The 18,893-nt window shown below is 42.4% G+C and overlaps 1 protein-coding gene across 1 annotated transcript in view; it reads left to right on the top strand.

Moving 5' to 3' along the window:
* Nucleotides 1-18,893, top strand: part of EXOC4 (exocyst complex component 4) — a 413,543-nt gene that overhangs the window by 279,385 nt on the left and 115,265 nt on the right. The gene's annotated exons all lie outside the window — the stretch shown is intronic.

Raw genomic sequence — 18,893 nt, 5'->3', positions numbered from 1 at the left:
ATAGATGCTGCAGCCATTGTTGTTGTTCTCTACTAGTGGACTTCAGTTTGGGCCAACACCTACCTGTCTTTTCTGGGTCTGTGCTACTTCGCACAGACCAAACATCATCTAGTTCAGCCTGGGAGATGTCATTCTGGTTTTTAGAAGGAAAAAAACTACTTTAGTGCATGGACACATCCCCTTCCCATAACTGAAGTGGTTCCACTAAGCTGAAATGAAATGGTGAGAAAGAGCATCTCAAGAACTGACCCCTCCACACACCTTGGCCTGGATTAACTCATGTCAGTGGGGTGAAAAAAGGCATCTTTGAGCTTTTCTCTGCATAAAAGTCTCTGTATTCATAAGGAACAGAGTCCTGAAACTTTGAAAGCCTCTCTGCAATCAGCATTTTACATGAGTGCTGTTCTAGGTCCAAGATGACTCAGAAGCAAGTTGTGGGTAACTGAGCTTTGAAGCTATGGCTTTAGCAAGGGGGTGGGAAGACAGGAGGCAATGATGGGGCTGTGATCCCTGGTGATAATGCCAGGAGATGAGCTAGATGTCACCTTGACCTTCTGAGATACCTAGAGTCTCACTAGCACAGGGACAGCGCTCATCTGGTATACCTGCCCACAGCAATGGGGTTGGAAGTAGATGATTTTTAAAAAGGTCCCTTCCAACCCAAACCATTCCATGATTCTATGATCTCTTTTTTCTGTGTTTACATGAATGTTTAAGTGTTAAGTTAATGCTTCAGCGTAGCACACAGCTGCTAACACAATTTCCTCTCCTCTACTCCGTTCCCTCCTTCTTCGTTACTGTCTCTCCCCTTGCTGAAGAACCAGCAACACCAGACTTTGCATGTTACCAGGCATTTTGGCCAAGTGGTTAAATAACGAGTGTTTTGCTAACGTAGCTCTTAAATCTGATATTACTTTGCTGCAGTGAGAGCAATCCCACCTTGGCTGCTGTATTGTGCTAAATCACGCAACTTCAGCCATGCGTGCTTGGGGTGGAAAGCAAGACTTCCAGGCGGAAGAAATAGGTTTTACAGTACAGATGTAAGGAATCCGTCCCTCACTACAAGAAAGACATTGAGGTGCTGGAGCGTGTCCAAAGAAGAGTAGCGAAGATGGTGAAGGGTCTAGAGCACAAGTCTAATGAGGAGCGGCTGAGAGAACTGGGGTTGTTTAGCCTGGAGAAGAGGAGGCTGAGGAGAGGGAGACCTTATTGCTGTCTACAACTACCTCAAAGGAGGTTGTAGTGAGGTGGGTGCTGGTCTCTTCTCCCAAGTAACAAGCGATAGGACAAGAGGAAATGGCCACAAGTTGCGCCACAGGAAGTTTAGATTGTATATTAAGAAAAATTTCTTCACCAAAAGGGTTGTCAAGCACTGGAACAGGCTGCCCAGGGAGGTGTTGGAGTCACCATCCCTGGAGGTATTTAAAAGATGTGTAGACGTGGCACTTAGGGACATGGTTTAGTGGTGGACTTGGCTGTGTTAGGTTTGCAGTTGGACTCGATGATCTTAAAGGTCTTTTTTCCAACCTGAATGATTCTATGATTCATAATGATTCTATAAGGCAGCATTGGAAAAGCACAAAGGAAAGGCTTGGGTTAAGGCATCTCTGGACTACAGCTGCCCCCAGTTGAGAGTTTTAGCAGGGACGTCCACGGACTAAATATTCCTGGAGACTGAAATACATGTTCACACAAAAGTTGTCCTCCTCAGGTCACGGATGATGTGTTCTGGCACAGGAATGTAGGGGAAGTTTCTCATCTTTCCAGCTGTACTGGGATAAAGAGGAGCCTAATTATCAATGCTGATAATCTGGCTCTGTGGGGTACAAGAATAAATTCCTGGGTATTTTTGCAGTACAGTAAGACTTGCAGCTGCAGAAGATGAAGTGCAAATGCCATATTTTCAAATACAGCTTTCCATGTCAGGATTTCACCATCATAGTGCTTTAACATACATATTTTCAAATGCAAATGATGATCTGGGGCATTTTAGTTGATGATGAATGAAGCTCAGAAAGCTTCATTGGCAAAAAGCAAATTTTAGGTACTTTCTGAAGGTAGGGCTCCTTTAAATTGTCTTGTACTTGACAACTAAAATCAGTATTTTCTGAAAATGTATTTCTTTACATGAATAAATTTGGTACAATAATAAATTTGGAATAATAATAAATTATTCACGGCATTCAAGCACTATTCACATTATTAGTTAGAGGAAAAAGATGAAATGCAGAGGACTAAAATGATTCACACAGGCTGGCTGAGTTAGGACAAGTATTAGCATCCTGATTCCTGGTGCAGTTTTTACAATGCAGGAAAATAAAATTTGTGGAAAAAATCCAAAATAAAATCGCTGCAACATCTATCCTATCCCTGAAGTTGCAGAATCTGCATTGATGTATTTTTCGTAATTGTACTCACATTTTTACCTATTTTTGGTAATTGAAAAAATGTGAGAATTGCAAGAAGAGACTGTGAAGAAACTGAGCACAGTTTACAATGCAGGTAGCCACAAAGGTAGGATTTTATATCAGAAAAACAGTCATATTTCGTAAGATTTCTGCTGAATGATATCTTCGTGGTTTTCAGTATTTTTTTCTACCTTCTTCCCAAGCTCATAGGACTTGCTCCGAGATTTGTCATGCCTTGGAGGAATAGAAACACAAACATGAGGCTTTATTTACAGGGTGATTTTTGAATTCAGACTGGGAGAATGCCTGCCCCTATTGCTGTAAGAAACATCCTCGTAGCCCAATAAATGTGTGGGTTTTGCCATCCCTAACAGAAGGCCACAAGCTTTGCGTTGACCCCGTGATAGTGTTACTGTAAGTGGACTAATAAGAACTAATAACAACTCTTTGCTGTATTTTGATAGATAGTTAAGAGTTAATTAGGCTAACAGCTTCCTGGCTCTGTGCATGTGGTGTGTCCCTTTTGCAAATAGTAAGATTTTGAGTGTAACACCACAGCCCATCACAGTACGCTTTCTAGCTGGGAAGATGAGATCCCAGAAAGCTGCCATCCCATTTCAACTGGAGGGGTGCTGGCTGGCAGGGCAGCGTGGGATCACCATGGATGAAAGCCTCTTATATCAGCCCATCTGTTACATATCCTTAATTGGTGTAATTCCCATACATTCATAAACAGGAGTTTCCCCATCCACGCTGAGATTTTATGCACGTTTCAGAGGAGAGTTCCCTTTTCAACTCATAACGTCGCAGGAGATGTCATAGATGCAGGGAAGCACAATTCACATCACCTTATGCCATCAGAAATGATTTAACCTGTGCATTTGCAAGCATTGATATATGGTAGTGGGAGGACGAAGTCATCGGCTGAGTCACCGTTAGCGCTACCGAGCAGTTTGTGTCCCACATCATGGATGGAAAGGCTCTACAACCTCAGTAACATCTTACTCGCCTCTTCCAGCCCTGACTCGTGAGCTTGGTAAGGAGCGTGACTAGTCAATATGCTGCATTCAGTTCTCCTGTTCTGCGTCTGCGTCTAAAGATACTTTTGTCTCACTCTAAAATGTGGGTCCTTTAATCTGATAGTCTGTAATCAAGAGTCGTAGTGTGCCTTGGACTGTTCTTACAGCCCCATTTTGTACAATTATGTGTTTACAGAACTGAATGCTTTGCTAATCTGTGCAGAGTAATTATAGGATAATAAAACTGACACACACATGAACATAAAATGACGTGTACCAGGGTCAGAAAATAGTTTTCCCAATGGCAATACAGCCCTTATATGTTTATGCTGTGTATTACAGCAACTTCACTCACTTTATTAGGCTAATGAATTCCGTGTGTTTTATAAGGGTCACTCTGTGGACAGAAACCAACTGTCTGGGCAGAAGACATCATCTGTCCATAATTCCTCATTTCAATTTTTAAGATCAGGAGTTGAGAAAAAATGTCATACACAAATGGAACTACACAGGGAATTAGTTTAACTGGTTAAACCAGTTTAATTTGGAAGAATGGAACTCCTGGTGTCAGAAATTGTTGAGGACATTGAAGTAAATACCCTTCCTCTTTTGAGAAGAGGAATGAGATCTTTAATGAAGGTACAGCATCCAATTTGTCCAAATTTGCTGCCTCCAGTAGCACAACATTGTTGCTCAGGTCTGTTATGATGCAAATCCATTTTCCTCATTAGCTTGGACCAGACCCTGGATGCCAAACGAGATGGATGATCAGAGGCAATTCAGATACCTGCTTTTCAGCTGTATTTACTCTGGAAGCTGTTTCTGTTTTCCCCAAACACGTTCTGCAAGCATCTCTTCTTGTAAAACGAGCCTGCAGAGCCTCATCCTAACCCTTCAGATAAAAAGCGGTGGCTACTGAAATTGTGGTGTAATTTCCCTGCCATAAATATCTTCAAGGGCATGTGATAAACTTTCCGTCGTTTCTTTTTCTGCAGCTCTGGCTCTGTAGCAAGGTGCGCACTTATTAATGACTAGAGCCTGGAGCACAGCTGGTTCTTTGATCACTTTTTCTTGCCTTCCTAAACAGCAATATTAGTGTGCCCCAATTGAGTTAAGCTTTTCTGCCAACTTACTAATGAATGTGATTAGATTGAAACTGCGTGTAGCTTAACATCGCCTGGCTTGATTTGTAATCTAGATCTCAAAAGTGCAATATCTTTACGCTGGCAGCTATTTATATACAGGATTTTTGCATTCCTGTGCAAATAGCTGTAACTCAGCAGTACGGACACAGCTACGCTGGGTGCCAGATTCATGGCATGAAAGGCGCTGAGCTTTCCTCTATGGTGTCGCATGCCCGAGGTCAGTGAGAGAGTAAAGTAATTGTGCTCAGACTGCACTGTAATATTTGTATGTTTGCTTACCTGGGTGTCTTGGAGCGAATTGTATTGTGCATACTCTTGTCTCATAATTTTAGTGGGATTGAGTATGGTTAAAACCCAAACCAGCTCAGTAGCATCTCAGGTCAATGCTGTGCTCTACATGAAAATCAGTAGGGATCCCATTTTGTTTTCTGTAGGTTACTTGCACACATGGAGAAAAAACATCATTGATTTGCATTATTTGATCCCTTAATTGACAAATCTCAGGAGCTGAATTAGCTACAGTAACTGAAATCTCCTCGGAGGTCCCTCTGGGTCAGATGGAGGAGTATCAGAGGTGCTAGTGCATCTTTTTATTGGAGGTCAATATATTAATTCTCTCCCTGAGGCTCTCAGACCAACATCTTTCCTCACTTCTCAATTCCCTTTAAAGAGCAACAGGTATTCATTATGACAGGCTGATAAGGAACTAGAATCTTCAAAGGAGGCTTCTTATTTATTTACTCATTGCTTCTAATTTTGATGTGGCCCTGGGCTTATCGTGTTTGTCCTGAGAAGAGGGAAAGAACAGGCAGAAATGGGCTTATTGCGGAATATAGCTACTCCCTAATCAGTATGGAACAGAATAATTTAGAAAAGATGATGATGTACTTAATGACCGTGGTTTTTTCCTTGAACCAAGACCATAAAATTGTTATCCTTATTAAAGAGCTCTAAACTTGCCTGCTTAAAGTGGCTTAGCACATTCATGCTTCCCTCCTTCTAGTGCAATCACCCCCTTGTTTGCTCCAGCCGTGCCTTTATGGGTCCTGGTACCCTCTGCATATTGCTGTTCGTACCGAGATGGCAGGCAGTCTCAAGATCCTACCAAACTGAGTCGTTATCCTCTGTGATGAGGAAGGCAGAAGACGAACCTAAGTCTTTGCAGCATGGGTCTGGCCAATTCCCTCCTTAATAAATCTGACCATTGGGCAGTCTGCGTGTTTCTTGGGTCTGCCCATGACTTGGCTATGGAGACGCCGTGACCTTGGGAGGCTTCTGTGTTCTCATTTCTAGGCCTGTTGCACACGTGCATCCTGTTCCTGGGTGTTCGGCAATGGCTAGCTACCCTTTGCCTCAGTTTCCTTACTTATAAACATCTCCTCTTTCACTTACACTAATATTCTGTGGTGTGTGAGTAGACTTGCATCGTCGGTGAATTTGGCTTTTATTGAAGCTGTCTATAGTTACCTGAAAGGGGGTTGCAGAGAGGTGGGTGTTGGTCTCTTCTCCCAAGTGACGAGTGACAGACAAGAGGAAATGGCCTCAAGTTGCGCCAGGGGAGGTTCAGGCTGGATATTAGGAAAAATGTCTTTACTGAGAGAGTGGTGAAGCATTGGAACAGGCTGCCCAGGGAAGTGGTGGAGTCACCATCCCTGGAGGTGTTCAAGGAACGTGTGGACGAGGCATTGTGGGACATGGTTTAGTGGGCATGGTGGTGTTTGTTGGTTGATGGTTGGACTTGATGATCTTACAGGTCTTTTCCAACCTTAGTGATTCTGTGATTCTGTGAAACACAGGGCAACTTCCTCGATCAGCCAAATATTGTCAACTTCCTCGATCAGCCAAATATTGTCCCATCCAGATTCTCAAGTCAGGCAATAAGGTACACGAAAATGATCTTGGATCGATGTTGTTCTCCACTTGTGTTTCAGGGCCATATCTTTGACAATATTGCGTACAGGATTAAAAAGTAGAAAGAAGGGTTCAGGTGTGAACTTGATGTTGACTGGGATAGAGGGACTTCATGCTTTGCCACAGATTTCTGGGGTAGCGGTGCCTTATTTCCTACTGTAAAATGGAAGTGGTCTAGACGTGTGAAGAGAGCAGGGCTGTCTGTGGAACTGCGTCTGTATTCCCAAATACTTGCAAGGACACAGGGCTGTGGGATGTGACCATCCTACAACTGGTCATCGAACTGGGCCTCCTGGCTTTTTCTCCACGTTGACTAAAAGGAAAGCCAGCTGCTGCAGAGAGGACAGCCAGAATCATTCATCAGCCCTTCACTATAGATGCCACAGTGTTGTGATGTCTAGTTAGGCGTCTATAGCAGGATGTCTAAACTTGGCCCTACGTTCTCCTGGAGGCAGTAGCTCCATCAAGCCCTGATACTCTAGGCCGTTCCCGGGTGGGCCCTGGAGTTACGATCTCTTGGATTGGGCTTTTCATTTGCCTGATGTGTTTTTTGGAGTAACCCCTGGTTTAACTGATTGGCCATACCCCCGTCCGCACGGGGTTAATCAGTCAGCTGGATGATAATGAAAGATCACGCCATCTGTCTGCTTATTTAATGGATTGTCAGCACATAGCAAATAGCAAGTAATTGGATTGACAGACACAGAGCCCCTTATTAGACTGTTTGCTATCTGATTGGGAAAAGCAGAGGAGCAGAGAGGTGTAGCAAAGCTAATCTGATAGTGTCTGTTGTTGTAAGCGCACACAAACTGCCACACCAAATTCACGGGCTTTTGAAACCGCTGGCTGCTTGGAGTTGTTCCTCGCTGCCGTCCGCTCCAAAGCCATCCTTGCATTTGTATTACAAATCATTATAATGCAATCTAATAAAAAACAGTTTGCATAAAGATGGTGCCCATTTATAAAGCTGTCACCACAGCTACTCTATTAATAGCGCCATTTTAAAGATTTATAGTCAGCATATGTCACTTTTTACAGGGGCCAGATTGAGAGCTGTGGGGTTTGAGCACAAAGAATGCGCCACCGGATCAGATTTAAAAATAATATGAACAATAAGTTAATTTTTACAAAGCTGTTGTGCTCAGGAGAGAACATGAAGTTGAGGGGGGGTATCATTACATTTCAGTGGTGGTTAACAAACTGAATGTGAGATGGCATTAAAGGAAATAGGATTTAATAATACAAAAAGCTAAAGTCAGTGAACTTCGTATTTCAGATCACTTTGTGTAACAGGATGACATTATATGATGGTTCTGTTAACATCTTTATCAATGCATGATGCTGAAGTGTTTTATACGCATTTAATGAAATGCTGCAATGTTTCTATGCGATAAGCAGGAATTCATTTAGAATTGACTGTCAAGATTGTTTAAAATCGTAATGCTTTTTAAGCAAGGCTGTGTGTATTTTCTACCTTGCACAGTTCCAAACACATCAGTAGTAGTGAAATCGTCTTACCTGCTGTAGTTTCATGGGAACTAAAGCATTGCCCTTACTTTTATAGTGAGTTAGAAACAGAAGAAGCAGTGGGATCCTACAGGTTTGACTTCGTCTCATGGGCAGAAAGTGCCTCTCAGTGTACACGTGCCCTGGGTTCACGTAAAATAAATACATCGCAGAACTTCTCTTGAGAGAGAGATTGATTGACCATGGTTAGTACATTTATCTTCTGGCTTCTGCAGGATTGGATTTAAATTACAAATGGATCGACAGTGGGTAATTTAGTTCAGTGGTCATTTTGGATTATCATCTCCATCATGAAGCAATCTTGTAACTTTGAGGCAACTGGCAGGCTTTGCCCGACGTTGTTCTAGTTTTGCACTAGAAGCTTATGGTTTCAGGGGCTGGAGCGGGTTGGTGCAGCTTCGGAAGAGCAAAGGGGTGGCTGGTCATAGGAGCTGTGTTTGCTCAGTTCGGAATAAACTTAAAACACATAAAACCATACTTATTTATTTTTCCAGTGGCAAATGATGAAGTAGTAGCTCATCAAAGCTGTGTTTCAGGCTGAAGGTTAAGCATGTTGCCGTGGCCGCTGAGCCGCACACCGCAGCTCTGCTGGCCCCATTCGCTGGAGGTGCAGCATTTTACATTTTCCTCTTACCTGGATGTGCGCAGTTGGGGTTTGTTGGCATCTTAACGATACCATACACTTCTGCAGTTTTGGGGATCTCTTGCTTTGCAAACACTCGTTGCTTGTTGCAGTAATAGGGAAACTGAGGCTCTTTATACCCAAACAACCCTAAAAAGTTCCGCAATAGATTAGGAGGAGACAAAAACGTTCGACCACAGGTTTCCTGCTTCCAGCCTCACATTGTAAAGAACCTGTGCCTGCTCAAAAGGATTAAAAGGAGGGAATAGGGAATATATAGGGAATAAAGCTACTTTGTATTTGTTCTCAAAATGAACTCAGAGGCCTCATAGCAAGGTTCGGAGTCTGTAGGGGGTGAGCAGAATAAAAGTGGAAGTCGGCTCTCAAAAGCACCCGTGGAGGTTGGGCTGACAGGAGACTCCATTACATGCTGGTGCGTATAGCTACGCACGCAGACACGCACGCAGCTCTGCCGAAATGCAGCCTCGTGGAGGGGAGCAAACATAACCCGCTGCTCACCAGTGACATCTGAAGAGGTTTTTGTCTCGGTGCTGCGGGGTGAAAACCTGTCTCTTAACAATGCTGCGGAGGGTCTTTAGGATCTGAACAAAGCTCTAGTTTTTCAGGTTTGATCTAAAAGACCTCCGTGAAGATGTGGAGCAAACTGGATTCATCTGCCGTAGGGGGATGAAAGGGCGATGCCAAGGGACGGCTCTTGCGAGGAGCCACAGACAGTGCGTTGCTTTTACATCCCATACCGTGCTATAGGTACTGAAGCCACCGTTCTCCGCTTTACACCAAGGGTGCTCTCAGGGAGAAGGTGTGAGCTTGTAGATTCTCTCATGAGATGTACACCTTGTAGGATAAATCAATTGCTCCGAAGCCCCAGATCCCTCCAGTATTTTTACGGGCTGGGAGTTCAGAAGGAAATGAAGAGGCCGAAGAGCAACTGCATTTTGGTTGTAGAAGACAGGCAAGTCTTCTCTTTACTCAGTGTTTGTTAGTAAGCGTTGCCTTCTCATGCTTGTTAAATGCTTCTAATGCTTAAAGTGTGCTCTTTGGGCTGCGTTTGAGAATCATGTCAGAGTTCAACCACATCTCAGCCATGTTTTCACCGATAGTTAGGATTCTCGCTTGCTGTTTATTGCGAATAGTCAAGATGTCAGGCATTCAGCCTCAGTAATAAAAAATGATGCAATGCCAACCAAGCTAGAGCGATGTTGCTGATCACTTTTTAAACCTCATCACAAAGAGGCAGCACGGGTGGAAAAACAGTGTGGAAAGTGGATCGAGTGGGCCATTAGCATCAGGACAGGGCAAGGTGAGGACAGGACTGACAGTGAACCCTGTATCTTAGGTGTTCAAGAACGTGTGGACGTGGCATTGTGGGACATGGTTTAATGGGCATGGTGGTGTTGGGTTGATGGTTGGACTTGATGATCTTACAGGTCTTTTCCAACAGTAGTGATTCTGTGATTCTGAGTGTACATTTGCAACAGCCAGGTGACAATGACTTAGTGCCCACCAGCCGCATGTTTCGGGCCCCTTCTGGATGCCGAGTAAGCCGTGAGTCACGCTTCCAGCTCACAACAGGGGTAAGGACACATCCAACCACTTACTGCAGCTCGGCTGGTAAGCCGTAACTCAACCTCGGAGATCATCTCTCCATACCGCATAGAGATGCCACCTTGGTCTAAAGCAGACCAGTTGCATCATGTGCAGGGCTCATGGGCAGGGGGGTAAATCCCCAAAACCTCCACCAGCAACTGCTGCCACAGCTTCAGGCCATGTTGCTTTCCCTGTAGCACTTGTGATTCATATTTCGGGTGCGTCCTCATTAACAGAACCAGCTGATGTGATTCACGCTTGAGTTACTCTTCCTTTGCCTGCCTTCAAAGAGAAGCAGCTGTACCGCATCTGCTCACAGAGGGAGCTGCTCATGGGTCTTCCAGACGTATAAAAGCTATATGCAGATTTGTGGTGCTGGTAATTGCTCTGTTTCATCTGCAGAAAGGGAAATAACATCTTTGCAAGAATGGCGTCTAGAGATAGAAGAGGAATAAAGTTATATTTTCACTGCTGTAAATTCACAGGCCAGTGGAATGGTTTATAACTCTGCAGGCTAATGCCTTTACAAATTTACAACTAGGCTCAAAACCTACCTGGTTTCTGTTTCCTAAGTAATGCAGCCCCGTTCCAGTGGTCTGTTTTCCCATGTTTTGCCCTGGACTGTGATGTTGATACACATTTCATAGCCTTCATTTCACAGTAACGACTCCGAGATATGCCATTTTGTTCCTTTTGAAACTCAATTTCTCCGAGAGGGTCACAAAACTCCGGGCTGCTCCTCCCTCAGATTTACCACTTTCAGAAAAATCACGTCTGGCAGTTAGCTGAGGTTTGACAGCGGATGGAAATGCAGCTGATTCCTGAAGCTCGCTCATGCCCTCGCAAGAGATGAGAGGATAGAGACCACGAGATGCAAGCATCAGTCCAACTGCCGTGCCAGAAACCTTCCGTCACGTGGGGTCTTGCTAATATTTTGCAAAGCATAGATTACCTTGTGCCGGCTTTGTTGAGGAAATCGTTACTCCTGAAGATGAGTTTTACCTCTGACAAGGTAAAAATGAAAAGCAAGGAAGAGGCATTGTGGCGGTGCGCCCACATCACCTCTACTTGGCTGGATCAGAGCAGGATGTTTTCATTCATGCTCATGCTGGTGGGTGTTAATGAAGATGTTCGGCTACAATCCCAAAAGGAAATAAAAGCAGTTTTGAGGCCATGAGGAGGGGAATGAAAATGTGGGGTGCTGTTCAAATTATGCAGTTAGAAAGGTTGTAATCAGCACATTAAAATTTGCCTCCAAGGTTCGATCTCCCCAACAGAAATCCACCATGGTTCTGCTGATGCTGCTCATGGTTCTGGCTTGGTGAGAAGCATCTGAACTGCAGGGTACGAGATATGCATTTCTATACATTATGAAGCTTTCTATCTAGTTAGTTCTGGCTCTACATCTTGTGGTCCAAATACTAGCCAGTATTCCCCTCTGGAGACGTCAGAAGAAATTGCACCTGATCTGTCCTGAGATAGTTGCACTAAGCCAGAAAGTTGCGTCCTTCAGGTGATAGGTGAACACTAAATAAGCAATATTTTTAGCACAAGATGATAGCTAAATTACAATTTAATTTTTTTCTGAGCGTGTGTGGTGTTTCTACTACCTCAGAGGCAACGAAATACTTATTTTTATATTACACCTGCATGGGAAGGAGGTATTTCTTACCTCAATCTCACGGATGAGCAACTACAACACAGAAATCAATTCTTTAAAGCTTATATTTTTTCGCTACTGTTAAAAAAAGAAGTTCTGGACTCTTTCATCTTCCAGCACTAAAGCTGTCAGCTCTATGAGGACATACTCAGCAGCCTTGACACTAACCAAAAGAGCTATATCAAGTAGTTGAGCTTTTTTTGATTGGGGATTTCCATTTGTATAGGGAAGGGACTGAAGTGGTGGGGACTGACAGTAGAATCTGGCCATTTGCCCGAAACAGCCCATCAGACTCAGCTTGGTCTTACGGACAGCAGTCTGGCTGGTACGGCCAGTTACTTGTGTTAAGCTGAAACCTTAATATTTCAGTGAAAAATGCCCAAAATTTGGTGTTTTCTGTTAACAGTAGTCATTTTCCGTAGTTGTTACCTTCCTGGATGTTTTCTATGCTATACAATATTTCAAAACAGCAGAAAATGAATGCTTTTTGTCTGATGGTTGCTGGGGTTTTGTCTGCTTTTGCTAAGATTTTAAATGCACTTAGCACAGCTAAATCTCCATTGAGTGTCCCAGAGCTGTTTACACTTTTTTATGATAATTATAATTTTAATCACATTTTGGGTCACCTAGAGAAGAGCTTAAACATTTATTCCTCCTGTTGTCCCCTGCATACAGCTCCCGTTGGACTTACTTTGTACAGAAGCAGCTCTATTATCTATTTATCAGCAGCGTGCTCCTCAGTGAAATATCAGTCCTGGGGTAACTGATAATGTAACCAAAATTATTCTCTGTAGTCAAGTTTTTATGCAAAATAGTGTGCTTTCTATTACTTTAGTACCTATTTGATTGGTCTTCAGTAATAAATGATCTCTGGTCTATGTGCTGCAGTGAATTTTTAAATTGTATTTATTGTATTCAGTATGTCTATAATAGTACCTTTTGGTACGGGAGCATCGGTAGGTCTCACTTTGACAGAGGAGAGAGGAGTCAGAGGACGGACTAAACTGCGGAACAGATGAGAAATAGGTTTTATTCCAACTGGATCATTATGTGACGTGAATATACTGAAATATATACCAATTTGGTTGCACCTAGTTGTGGAAATAGCCTCTTTGCCTGGCCACGTTATCAAAAGGGTGGTAAATTAGGAATCAGAGCTGTACCTTGTTGGTTATCCAAGAGCTTGGCAGGAGAACATCATCTTTGGCTGTCCCTTCTGTTGACCCTCTCCCAAAATGCCAGCTGGTGGGTGGGAAGGCTCTCTGGATGGGGAATGGCCAACCTGGGATCTTCCAGGTGTCTATCTCACATTGAATGTGTCTTCAAACCTTCAAGAATCTATAGCCTTGGATATTTTTTTTTAATTGCCTTGAGTCTGAACAACCAGTTTGGGGTTTGCCATTCTGTTGGTGACCAGTATCCAGTTGAAAGGATTTCTGACGTTTCCTTAGTATTTCCTTGCTCTGTGTAAGCTCACCAAAAGGTTCCTTCCGGATACTTGGACATTTTATGACTGAGATAGAGGGAAAAGAACAGTTTAGGATCATACAAAAATGAAACAAGCTGAAATGTAAATTTCAGCTGGATGTCTGTAAAAATTTTCTTAATAAGGTTTCAGAATATTTTAATTTTTTTGCTGTCATTCATTTGTTTGAGGAGAGAATTTCAGATATTATTATCATCATCATTAAGAAACGGAGTAGTTGATGTTATGTGCGTTCAATGACATGCCTGCAGTTTCTGTTAATGGTATTTTAGAAGACATCTGATAAAAAGGAGACAGAAGAAAGCCTAGGGAAGGTGAGAGTTGTAGGTTTCTAAATCAATCCGTATAGCTTTTTTAGGTTTTATGATTTTATTACACACTTTCAGCCTAGGTAAGACAGTCCTCGTAGCCAATTAAGTCATGAGTTAGAATGAATTAAATTTTCTGAAATGGCTTGACTTTTTTTTTTCTTTTTTAATCCAAATGACTGTCATTTACAAAAAGATACTTCATTTTACTGAAAGTGCTTTTCTGTCTAAGGGGAATGCTTAACTGCAGCTTCAAATCACCTCAAATGCTTTCATAGGAGGATAAAACAAGTTAAAAATTGTGCATCATTTTGAAAACGCAGGTTCTGGTTTCAGAATAAGATGCAGATTTCTATTTTTTTTCCCATCTGCTCTCTTCAAGAGGTCCATCCTGGCCAGACATCTCATAAAAGTGTCCTTCAGAGCAGTGACATCCCTACAAGCCTTTTTAGGATTTCAGGCAATTCCCAGGGCTATCTACAGCGACTATTATCCAAAACCTGGTGACACATCTCACTCTGCTTTTTTATTCGGAGAAAGCATTTTCACATTATGCAGGTCTGACATACATAGCAGTAATGTTAAATCAGTATAATTGCTCAGCGATAGGAGAATTTTCCATCCTGAATGTGCCACGTGGCTCATTCTCTCGCATTTAGAGAATACGCCCCACGGCGTGTTAACGTTTATAGGTTTTCCCTCAGTTTTTGTGTGACGGTGAGAGATGATTTTAAATGCGGTTGTTGATACTGTTTCAGAAACCCTACTAAATTACAACTGAATGGTTCTTTTTTGAGTAGAATAATCAGAGCAAATGGAAAGTGAATCAAAGCTGTTCCTCCAAGGCCTTCTTTATGGCCCCTTTTTACAGTGAGCTGTATCTCAAATTTCACTCTTTGGAGAGTAAAAAGAAAATAGTAGGGTATAAAAGGGCTCAGTGACAGAGCCTTTCACCATCACAATGTTTTTTGATTGAGGTTTTTTTGGTCATTTGGATGTACACACGTGCGGGTATGTCCAAAACCCATTTAAGGAATCATGTCCAGACCTTGCCTGGAGCTCTGCTTTATTCAAATGCCAAGAAGTTTCCTCCACTTTGATTTTTACACATTTTATATAAGTGTGTCGTTGACCAAAATGTGATTTCTTATCATATACACCGGTTCACACACAGACATAAATGTTGATCTCTGGGATAGCCATGGGTCAAATTGCTTTTTTGACATCTTAATAGTTACATGGATAGCTTGTATGAGTAAAATGGGAACATTTTTGGAAAGTACTCTTAGAATATTTTTTTTAGATGCTGTTAAACATTTTTTTTTCTTTATAAAGACTGAATTATGTTTGAATAAGTCAGCCAGCAGTATTTGAAATTTAAATAAATAAATAGCACGGTGTGTGAGTGTGAATGTATGTGTATAAGTCTGCCAAGCAGAAAATAGAGAATATCTGTTAGGTCTTTAATGCCACCCAATACTTCCCATTTCAAAAACTTCATTTTCAGTTTCTGGTAATTTGGCTGGTCTTTCATTGCCAACTGGGGATAGATACTTTTTTAGAAAAATGTGTCTAAAATACTTGTTCTTTCTGAGAATAAGAAAAAATACATCATACATGTTGGCAAATTCTGGTGACCTTTTCTTTGGCTGGGAATTTGCATCTTCACATTTCTCAGTAAGAAAAACTGTTGTGTACGGGGTGCGCCTTTTGCCATTCCCCTGAAAATACACCAAAATTTGGCTTAGTTATACACCTTTGAAGAAGCATAGTGCTCACACTCTCGTAAGAGGCTTCCAGTTCATAGCAGTTGAACTTCCTGATGGGCACCATTCTGCCCATAGCTAACCACGAGCAAGCTAAGGGCAAGGACCTTGCAAAGGTGCTGGTCCCTGAGCCAAGGACTGCCTCCCCTCACAGCGTTTTTTGGGCTTCTCTACCTGCTGGGCTCCAACTGCCTGGAGGAGGATGCTTCCTGATGTAAGTGCCAAGAAGAGAGGACAAACGTAGGATGAACAAGTGGGATTGGGAACCAAGGAAAATAAGAGAACTGGTGGCCAAATTCCCACAAACAGGAATCATGTGAAGAAATGAGAAGGCAGGAAGAATGAATCTTGGAAGCCGTGCAGAGAACCTCTTGGGACTTTGTGGCTGTGACTTTGTGGCGGATGTGTCTCACTTGGTGTCACAGGGATTCACGCAGATGACAATTGGCTGCTGGTGCGTGTTACTCCAGTCACGCGGCAGAGAGTTGCAAAGTCCCAACGCTGTGACATTTGCTGTCCGAACACTGACCATCCTGTTCCTAGGACAAGACAAGGATCTGCTGATGAGAGCAATAGTGTGCCATTGGGTAATTAAAAATTACACCGCAACATCATGCACAGCAGGCCAAATTAAGGTGACACAAGTGACTCCAATCCTTGCTTTTCCAGACTTGTCAGTGTTGGACTTTCCATCCTTAATTCTCTTAAGAAATACATTAAAATTAATGTTTTCCATTAGGTTAAACTGTTCTTTATGACATTATGAATAATCCTCCCAATACAGAACACGTAGGGTGCCTCACGGTTGCAATGTATTGTGCTAGAAGGATTCTTGGTGCAAATCTGCTGTACATCTATATCTGGAGCCTTGTGATACTCGCTTGGGCACCCTGGTCGTGTGCTCAGTGGGGTTTTCCTCTTGGTAGGATGAAGGTTGGAGCTGTACAGTGGCTGCCTCGGGTGCTCCATCTGCAGAGCAGATGTGGGACTTATCCTGACCGGTGAAGACATGATGATGTCATCCTTGAACCATAGCAGATCATAGCAAATTGAATCCCAGTCATCCTTCTTTTAGGCTCTACTAAGTGGTAATGTACTTGTACCATTGGAATATCAAATTTCTGAACTCCTAGGGCTGTTCCCTACTCTAAGACATGCTCTGACATCCATACTACATTTTTCTTTACCTTTTCTCTACTTGCATTTCCATTGGTAGAGATCTTTTGATTAATGAAGACTTCAGAAATTGTGTATTTTTCATTACCTTTATCATTTAATCAAACTATCCTTGAACATTCAAATTTAAGGTCTCTCATCTGTATCCTCTAGTCCCCCATGCCATGCAGTTTCATTCTTAATAACTTTTTCCTGATATCAAGTTTAAATTTGCTTTCCTAAGCTCTTGGCCATTTGTTCTTTATCACAAATGTTGCTGAGCACTCATAAAATCCCATCTTGCAGAGTCATTGCTATCTAGCAGCTTTCTTGTAATCTGTGATTACTTTATGGTTCATATCAAGTAAACTAGGGATATATTTTTGATCCTTACCAGTATTAAGCGAAGCACTGTTGTTTTGTTTATGCCAAGAAATTAAAGCCTATTAGAACATGTCAACCACCAGGACTCAGTTCTCTAATCAAGGTAAAGTTTGGTGGAGATTAAGGCACGGGTCTTTAGGAGAGATCTGAAGTGGTGATTAATGCCAGGTACTGGGAATCAAAAATTCTTGATTACACCTTTCGCTACCACTGACCTTTCCTACAGCCTCACACAAGCAATTTAGCCTCTGTTACAGGAAACACTTAGAAACACCATCAAGCTATTGTGGGATAAGGAGTTGCCATAGGTCAGCACATCTCAGCTCTAATAGTTTGCTGCTAGTTTGTATGTGGCCATTCTCCCTCTAAAAGTTTTCTTCTATTTCTGCTGGTTTAGCCATTTTTAAGCACGTGCTGGATTTTAAAGGAGCTTAAAAGTTGTTCCCTTCACTTCACTGAAAGTTGCTTGTTTCAAGTTCAAGCTGCTGTGCCTCTCCTTTCCCATCTGAAAGAGGGATAATGGTATTTGGCTGCATGGTGCAGGTACTATAAGAGTTAATTCACATTTTTTTGAGAGTTCTACGCATCACAAGCGCTGTGTAAATTAGCTTATAAAGAAAGAGTGGCGGACATTGCAAATTTATTGGCAGACATGAGAAGATACAATAAGTTAGTTTAATATGGTCCCATCAACCTTGACAACATTCCCTTAAGGGCATCAATGGTTGTCACTCCAAGCTGGTGATGTTAGGTCTATTATTTCAGAGATAAGCTTGGTGGTGGTCTCTCTGCTCTCTTCCCAGATGACCCTGCTGTTTCCCTGTTTGATAAAGCCGATTAACATTATCGATCTGTGAAAGCCAGGGAATGAAACTGCCATCCTTTGCACTTCCCTCCATGCAGCATCTCTCTTTGGAGAGGCAGTCTTCAAACTTAACTGCGAATGGGTCCCCCCGCGGAAGCAATAGCTGCATCGGCCCAAATGTGTCACTCTAGACTGATGAAGTCAACACTGCAGAGGCTTTAGGGAGCAAATTGTTCAGATTTGAAAGAAATCATGCTACTACAATTGACAGGAGCTCCTCAGTCAGTCCTCTGAAGGGAAGCTGCCGCCTCTGGAGTGCTGAACGTGGAGGTAGAAAATTACGGACAATTAAGCAGACCTCGTTGTAGTGTCTGGGAAAATGGTTAGTGGTAAGGCATCTCTGATAAATGCTAACCCGGCTGGAACTGTTAGAGATGTCTCATGCAAAAAAAGTCATTCCCAGTGAAGAAGAGGTGGCTTTCAGGGTGCAGAGGGTGTTGCTACATATATTGGGAGACCCAAGGTCAAACGCTTGCTTCTGCTGCTGCTGTGTTAAACAGATAAAAACAATCCCAGCCTGTCCAGGAGTGGGATTAAAATACAAACGATTGCGAGGCACTTGTGTGCATCGATGAAGAGGGCTGTGTAAACACTATACATGTTTCTCCCTTTTGGACAGCATGTCTCGATCCATTATGACTCCTGATACTCAATTCCTAAGTATTTTGATACATACAATTTTGAAAGGAAGACTAATTTCATTACCTCGGATGTAAGTTAAAGAAACGACAAGGTAATTTCTAGAAGAAACTCCTATGTGTTAAACAGATGGCATCACTGAGATAAGGATGTCTTACAGGAGGAGATGGCAAACATTTTGTGTTAAAATATTCCCAGAATGAGCATGCCATTCTGCGTACATGGGAATGGGATCCTAGCATGAAACAATAACGCATAATAAAAATATAGCATAATACAGACATACATAATGCAGTATGATATCAGCATAATACATAAGCATTGCTTTTTTCAGTGATATCTCTAGACTTCGAGCTGGAATTTACTGCTGTTCAGTTTAGACATGGGGAA

Source organism: Gavia stellata, chromosome 4 (genome assembly GCF_030936135.1).
Source record: "Gavia stellata isolate bGavSte3 chromosome 4, bGavSte3.hap2, whole genome shotgun sequence".
NCBI classification, from domain to species: Eukaryota; Metazoa; Chordata; class Aves; order Gaviiformes; family Gaviidae; genus Gavia; species Gavia stellata.
The sequence above is the reverse complement of the archived record's forward strand: the minus strand, read 5'-3'. Positions and strand labels throughout refer to the sequence as shown.